Source organism: Dysidea avara, chromosome 14, assembly GCF_963678975.1.
Source record: "Dysidea avara chromosome 14, odDysAvar1.4, whole genome shotgun sequence".
NCBI lineage: Eukaryota > Metazoa > Porifera > Demospongiae > Dictyoceratida > Dysideidae > Dysidea > Dysidea avara.
In genome coordinates this window covers 3,724,671-3,733,146 of record NC_089285.1, presented here as the reverse complement: position 1 = coordinate 3,733,146, position 8,476 = coordinate 3,724,671, and the positions used below count along the sequence as shown (strand labels likewise).

The window sequence follows — 8,476 nt, the reverse complement described above, 5'->3', positions numbered from 1 at the left end:
TACAAACAAATATGCAGTGTAAAAAGATCAGCTAGAAGAAGTTACCTTGTAGAGAGTTCAGCTACAACGAAACCACCATGTGGAGAGTTCAGCTACGAACAAATCACTTGTAGAGAGTTCAGCTAGAAACAAGTCACCCTGTAGAGAGATCAGCTAGAAACAAATCACTTGTAGAGAGTTCAGCTAGAAACAAGTCACCCTGTAGGATTTCTGTAATCAATATATGTCACCGGATTTGCGAAAAGGGGTCTTATACACACATCCAATTCCGTAAACGTTGGAGACCATAACTCAGTGTTCAAGTAACATATTAACCTGAAAATTTCACCATGTATTCAGCTATAGTGGTGCTCACCACTGCCCACATTTCAAGGCAATAGCTCTTTTCAATCTGAAGTTATCAATTGTCAAAGTTGGCAAATTGGATGTGTGTGGAAGACCCCTTTTCACAAATCCGGTCACATATGTATTATATATATATAATTTGTACATTTACTGATAAAATATTTAAAGTACATCTACTTCATCTTTTCTTCTTCCTGTAGTAAAGAAAAAAAACATAGGTTAAAAAAGTCCCAAAGCTGGCCATAGGCCGGCTTTGGGGTATACAAATACAAAAAGAAATGAAATCTAATCCAAAACAGCCAAGCTGTAAAAAAAGTGTGCGGCCCTCAGAAAGGCTATGGTGAAAAAAGATGTGAAATCCAAGGTGGCGGCCAAGAAAAGGCTGTGATGGTAGGTTAATGGTAAAAATTTTAATAATGACAATTTAGGTAAATTTTGTGCTTTACCATTAACCTACCATCACAGCCATTTCTTGGCCGCCACCTTGGATTTCACATCTTTTTTCACCATAGCCTTTCTGAGGGCCGCACACTTTTTTTACAGCTTGGCTGTTTTGGATTAGATTTCATTTCTTTTTGTATTTGTATACCCCAAAGCCGGCCTATGGCCAGCTTTGGGACTTTTTTAACCGATGTTTTTTTGGCTATGGTGAAAAAAGATGTGAAATCCAAGGTGGCGGCCAAGAAAAGGCTGTGATGGTAGGTTAATGGTAAAAATTTTAATAATGACAATTTAGGTAAATTTTGTGCTTTACCATTAACCTACCATCACAGCCATTTCTTGGCCGCCACCTTGGATTTCACATCTTTTTTCACCATAGCCTTTCTGAGGGCCGCAAACACTTTATTTACTAGTACAGCAAAACCTCACTTAGCAGTGACCTCTCAAATAAGACCATTCTTCAATGTCGATGATTATATTTAAGATGGTCTCTGTTAATGAAGTTTTACTGTACAGTAGGACCTCCATTATCCGAACACACCTGTGTGCCAGTTCAATCATAAGTGTTCCCATTCAGATTTGTGTTCAACTACTCTAATAGAACATTCACCTAATGGAATAGGGCAGTCACTTATACTGTTCGGATAATTGAGGTCCTACTGTACTTCACACTCAATAAATAGTTAAAATATTCATTATCATCTTCTCCATCTACACAAGAAGACAACATGGTCACACAATATCCACACATGATAATTGCTCACATTTCAATATGTCTATCTCGTCCACCACTAGCCACTTATTCCCCATTAGTACTCCAGTCAACACTAAACACTTCATCAACATGACCTGGTAGATCCATCAGTAACTTCCTGTTCTTAATATCCCACACCTGGGAATGAGTGGGTGGGGCTGATAGTGCAGATCACCTTTAATGTGCTGTCTTACACAGTGCAACAAGATGCACAGACTAATCAGTATAGCAGAGTCTACAACACGTATATAAACGAAGCCTGATTATATACGTGTAGCGTCAATCCAAACGTATGTGGTCAGTCTATCCCTAACCTGGACTCTTAACTTTGATGGCACCTCTGTATATGTCACGAGTATAATCGTATTATAGACCTAGTCACACACATATACCTCAATACGACTGCATACTATCCTCTATACAGCTGTATACGATTCTGCTAGACCCACGCCTTGCCCTCAAGACGGCCCATATCCCTTCCGAAATACCCTTTTAATTAATGACGTCGCTTTCGATCTATTGTTGCTATTTCACATGAGCAAAACAAAGTACTGTTGTACAATAATGAACTGAAAAAAATGGTAAAACAACCTCATAGTCAATGAGTTTTCAGTTATAACAGTTCTGCCTGATCATCACTGAGCTGTGTAGAAAGAACCCACAACACTAGCCAATCCTTGCTTTCTTCATACTGAGAACAATCACATCATTTCTTCATCTGTAATAGTTAACATTAATGTTCATATTTCGCATGTTGTAAATATACTTACCAATGCCAGTTTCAAGGTGAGTAGGTGCATTGAACTTGTGGAGTCATTGATGATGGGACTGCATGAGATAAAAACTAGCAAAACCATACAGTATAACCCTACTCACATCTGTATCTCTCAAACTAACTGCTCCTGGAGTGCTCTATATAAAAACATACATGTGACCCACATCTTGCATGCCACGTACCACGCGCTGTTATATTCAGCCCTTGTGCACCTTGAAGATTCAAGATTGCTAGAATCATAGGGTCAATGCAGCATAAATAACTTACTGAATCACCCAAGTAGGTACGTCATACAGAGTTTACAAAGGAGTAGACAATATCCACTTTCCTTCAATGCTTTATTCAAAGTTCCAGCATTTCAAAAATGTAGGCAGTCCAAAGTCTATATTGCATAAGTGCACAGTCACCAATTATTATAGGGTACACATATACACATACTGTCAGATCTCCACAGTGGTTAGTAGGACATGTAACACCTGATCACTTTCATCGTCCCTCTTCTCTTGGGTCGATGTCCTGCATGTATTTCAGCTTGTATATTACAGTATCTGACTATCTGGAGTTTATGTGCACCTCTTTTTTAACTGTTTGTGCGATTCACTCACTCCTTCACGGTGGACGCTGCAAACGCTCGTGTCATAGTGTCAATGTACTGCTCTGTGAACAGAATTAGAGATATATGAATAAAAGACAAAATTACAACTTAAGAAAATAGTCATCAGCTTTCCTTCTCATCTTGAGTAAATTCGTTAGCAAGCAGTTGAATATAACAGTCAAAAAACCTATGAAGTTGTTGTAAATAAAAAAATTGTGATAATAGCACTGATTGGTAATGGCTCACTGCATAGACTTTCCCTTACTGCAATTTAGTGTTGGTCATCTGACTTCACAGCTCGCCAACGTCCTTCCTAAGAGTTAAAATTGCCTGTGTCATCGTTTGGCATTCTTGATACCCACATGCAGCTATATAAGTAGAGGATATTGTACACAAGACATGGTATACACAAGTAAAATTCATACCAATACCTACAGTAAATTATTATTTATTCTTGCCAATACTATTAGCACACAAAGCTAAGGGGTATACATGGCCACATGTTGTCTTGGGATGGCCAATCACATGCACCACACCCAAGAGAGATGAGACAAAGATGCAACAGTTACACTTTTGTCTGTAACCATAGGTATTATATTAATAACTAGCTGAGCACTTTATAATAACATGGTACAGAGATTTAAAGCACACTACAGGAATATCACAATAATTTGTATGGGACTTGTCTGACACAGATGGGTCTCAATACATTGCACCAGCTCCCACAGACTGCCCACGCAAGAGACCAGACGAGTAGAACTGGTAAGTAAAGCGTGTCAACAGTTTTATGAGTACATGTAAAGAATGACCCCTTACAATCCCACACTCAAGCAATCCCACGCTTACTACTACGTGTGTGCAAGCTTCTGTTGTTCTTTTTGAAGGGGTGAGCACTACCAGACTGACTTACACCACAGAAATCAGGCCAGCCCAGATTCTATGCTGTGGCCATGCCACTTTAGACAACAGAAAAAGTATGCTGCCATATACAGATTAGCGGTGAGCAACTAGTCTACAGCCAGAGCACTGTTTTGTCATTGGGTCAGCAAGAAAACAGATGTTTTACTATGTGATAGCAGTGTTGGGCCACTACTGAATATCTACCATCAAGAATCTGCTAACGTTTGCACCTTGAATCAAATTTACTGATATTTTGTACATCACAAAGAATCTCTCTGGCTAAAGTTTGTAAAGAGTGGCCCACAAATTAGACTAGGAATTCATGTTGTCTAACCAAATTCATACAAACTGAAAATAATTATAACTAATATACGATCTGTAGCATTTAAGTCTGCCATGTCCACTGAGACTGTAACATGATAACATGACACTGTTTGTGGCAGCATGTTACTTAAGGTTACGGGATACTGTAAACCCCACATGTACACTATCAATCATTTTTCATGATTAGGGGTTGATTTTTCTTATGCATTGTTATCAAATATTTGTCAAGAATATTCTTGACTTCTCATTAATTGACATGGAATTCAAATGTTGTTATGGAAACATGAGTTGTCCCCATGCCAATCAGTGAAAACTATGAACCAAAAATCAGACCAATGAAGAAACATGAGAACTTACTAACAATTAAGATTTGAAGAACATCACTTGTGAGGGACTGACAAGAGGATTTGTGAATAATGTGTATAGTTACTGAAATATGACTACAATATGGCCTAAAGCAAGACACTGTGGTCACAAAATAATTTTTAATTGATATCACAAGCACTAACATTATTTCTAACAAATGGCTCCATCAGGACCTAGACAAGAAGCCAAACTAGTAGTCTGTTTATACAAAATGTTACAACTAGTTTTGATTTTTGGTTCAGGAAAATATCGCCATTAGTCAGCAAAACTACGCATGCGCTTACAGTTGCTCAGTGTGTTGTTTCTATGTTATCTTGTACTGTTACGTGTGTTTTCTTGTACCTTGTACCTGTCCCTTGTACCTGTCCAGTCAGCACGCTATGATTCTCCCAACAATTTAAGCCTGTTACCAGCTGATACGCAACACAACAACACCAAGCCCGCCTTAATTACGTAATAAAATTTTTGTTTGACAGTTGCTCAGTATCCCGTAACCTTAAAGATTTTCTTTTCTTTCTGAGTGTAGCTAGCCGCATGATTTTTCATCCATGGTTCATTCTCTTTTCCCGACCCATTGGCTAAGCGAGCAAGGGCATATGATATACCCAAGAGTGGGAAAAACCAGTTTTTCTTTCCCATTGGGCCGCTGGTAGTTAGGGTTTCCAATGTAAAAATTCAACTTCTTCAAAATAATTTGCTGTTACATGTTGGGGTAAAAATCATATCTACAAAATCTGACATTACGAGCTGTAACTCTCAGAGGCCTTGATCCTTTATCGCAATACTGGAGTTCAACCTTCCACTGTGAGTAAACCTTCACCTAAAAGCATTGGTAGTTTGATTGGTGAGGTAGATTTCTTGTTGTTGCATCATTTGAGCACGATTTTAGGCTCCAAAAATGGGTTTTCATCACCGGACACCAAATGATTGATAGCCCAAACTTCCTCACACCACAGTAGTAATCATCCATCAACAAAGAAGTCACATACAAAGTTTGGTTTAGTTGTGACATCTCTAACCATCTAGGTGAGCATGATATAGGGTAAAATTTTCCGGTAATCAAACCTTCAATACATACTTGTCCACTCAACTGTTTGAAAATAGATATCCCAGTGTAAAACAACTGTATGACCCATAAAGTATAACTAATAGCAAAGTTGTCATCGCTGCAATTCAGCTACAAATGCACACAGCCTATTCAATCAGGCTCATGTGACTAGGTTTGGGTGTAGTCAGTAATGATACACTGCCTACATTTATTTGTTTATTATTACTGGGCAGGCAATATTTGTATCGAGGGATAAAATCAGTGTGGTAGCACTGCATAAGACATCAAGTGTTTAAATTAATGGCAGAAATTACGCAAGCTTAATTGTAATTTCCTTAGCACCATTAAATTTTATTTTACAATTCCTGACGACGAGAACTTTCATGCTGAGAGATTTTAATATTAAAGCCTGAGAGATTTTTAACATGAGAGACTGAGAGATTTTCTTGATGAATTTTTAGCCTATAAATAAAGCAGAGCAAAACTCATGCTCTAGTTCAGGTGAAATTTTTGGTGAATGATTAGAAGATGGCACTACAGCAGCTACAGTAACCAGCAGCAATGATGTAATGATTTATAATGATGAGATTAGCAGTTCCAGCAAAGTTAGCAGTAGTAGTGACAGCAACAGTTTGAATGAGGAGATTTCGTGACTAGTAGCACTGAGAATGAAGAAATCAGTAAATAACCATAGTTTCAAGAGATTTTGACTCGGGTTTTGTGAAGTGTGTACTGATATGAACTATATATCCAATTGTAATAATGGCAGACGGTTCCACTTCATCAGTGGGGAAATGCATGGATAGAAACATTAACATTTTATAATGGAGAAGTCTACTGTGGCTGACACTACCACAAGTATTCCAGCACTATTGATAAAGTGTAAATTAATAACTGGGATTTTACAATTTCAAAATCACTATTGAAGTGAAAGATGTTGAGCGTGGAAAACCAATAAAGAAATGCCGTGAAAAGAAAAATTGGATTCAAAGTTACATGGCGTAGGTATTCACATGTACTGTCTACAATAAAATAATTTTATGCAGAAAATGGAGGGTTTGGAGTACTAAAGAAAGCGAGGCATGTTGCAATTGGCCACATATAGTGTTGTGTTACTTGCATAACTATCACTTATCAGTGATGTGCAACAAGTATTTGTAATGTGGAACTGCATGGGATGAGCCAAATGACACTGAGCTTGACGCTGAATTATATGGTACTGAGTCTGATGTCGATAGCGATAATAGCATTGGTGATGATCATGCCCACTACCAAGTAAATATGAAATTTCACTGCTAACACTGTACATATAAATAGCTGAACTGACATTGGTATACTTTTTACATGATGAGTGCAAATTCAAATTTTATTATTGCTTCAAAGATTAACAAAAGAAGTACCACTTGATGATACGTTCGACATGAAGAAAAGTACATTTACCTGTGATGAATTAAGGCAAACTGTATGCAATGATCAAACAGATAATGTAGTGACTACCCATTGTGTAATATTCAAGTGCATTGGTACGATGAAAGAAAAGATACCAAGAATAAGATACCAAGAATTATTACTTGTAGTAGTGTCAAAACTGCGTAAGATCACGTGCACTTCATTTACAAAATATTCTTAGCGGGGAGCATGTGCCCCTATGCCCCCCTAGATCTGCCACTAAGTGTCTCTGCAATCAATCCAGGTACTGCAAAAAGAGAAAGATCCATTACAAACGTACGGAAGCCATCACTTGCTGCTGCAAATCAACACCTCAAGCCGTCAGCTAAAGAAATTGGACACAAAGGAGGACAATGGCAAGTCCATGATGCATGCATTGTACATACCAATGTATGTGAGAAACTGGCATGGCCAATGCCTAGCATCCCAGCAGAAGCAGTCAAACTGCTTGTTGTTGGTGATACTTGTACACAGAATTGCTGACAAACGTCAGACACATTAGCCCCAACATCAGAACACATCAGTATACACCACACTAACCAGTACTGTGATTCAAAATCTTGCCATTAACATTTCACTTGCTATGTGTAATTCTATAGCAGCAAATCCAGAAATGCCTAAGCATCTTAACATCCTGTTGGTATGATTCTTGAGTGCATGCTGATTATAACTTGATACACAAAACGACACTTTCATGTAAACAAACATCCTGTACAACCTTAGCCTACAAGAAACAGGCCAAGAAATGCAGCACCAGAAATTCCACCTCATATGCTACGGTCAGATGATGATGATGACAAAAAAGATGAGGCAGGAGGGAGGGAGGTGGACGTTAAAGAGACTAAAGACCACGAGACATGCATCACAATCCAACAGATCACAGTCTAGCAGATCTGGTAGATACTTGATTACTAGTGTTTCTTTGCCTCTTAGTTGCATTTCAAATTCTTATATTATACCTTCATTACACATTCCAATTAACCATTACATCTAGTATGGCATTGATGATGACAAGAAGTCTTGGGGTGTTATTGCGACTATTTGCGACACTTAACTTATGTTCCTTATGTTACTGATGCTGCAATGAGGAATTTTGCACAATTTTGAAGTGACCTTTATTACAATTGACCAAGGAGTCACAGAGAAAAAACAAGATGAGGATCATTAGGACCAGTAACTGATACCAGGTGGAGGATGAATTTAAGATTTACTGAACTAAATGAGAGATGATGTACTACAACATGACAGAATACTTGTTCATTGCTTCATCAAAAGGTGACCTAAATTATTATACTCAGAAAATGCAAATGTATTCTTCTGAACTATACAGTCAGTAATTCACTTTATCGAAATACATTAACAGAGGAAAAGTTGCATGGTAACTTTGTGCAATTGAATAAGTTATATAACTCTCAATGAAATATTTTGAAGACACCTGATCACGTACTAACTACAGCTATCACCCAAAAAAAAAATTGC

At 37.9% G+C, this 8,476-nt stretch overlaps 2 long non-coding RNA genes across 5 annotated transcripts in view; both read right to left on the bottom strand.

Annotated features, from left to right (window-relative positions):
• Positions 1-2,055: 2,055 nt before the first annotated feature.
• On the bottom strand, positions 2,056-2,844 carry LOC136244706 (uncharacterized). 4 transcript variants are annotated; one of them, XR_010695536.1, is made up of 6 exons: positions 2,754-2,844; positions 2,583-2,697; positions 2,498-2,527; positions 2,417-2,452; positions 2,311-2,368; positions 2,056-2,258 (listed from the first exon to the last, which is right to left on the bottom strand). It is a non-coding gene; the product is annotated as an uncharacterized lncRNA (long non-coding RNA). The 4 variants fall into 4 exon arrangements; XR_010695534.1 differs by having other exon boundaries at positions 2,498-2,697; XR_010695535.1 differs by having other exon boundaries at positions 2,417-2,527.
• A 323-nt stretch (positions 2,845-3,167) lies between these two features.
• LOC136244708 (uncharacterized) overlaps positions 3,168-8,476 on the bottom strand; it is a 39,742-nt gene continuing 34,433 nt past the window's right edge. Inside the window, exon 3 of the long non-coding RNA XR_010695541.1 lies at positions 3,168-3,278. This is a non-coding gene — a long non-coding RNA (uncharacterized lncRNA). The remainder of the gene's footprint in view (positions 3,279-8,476) is intronic.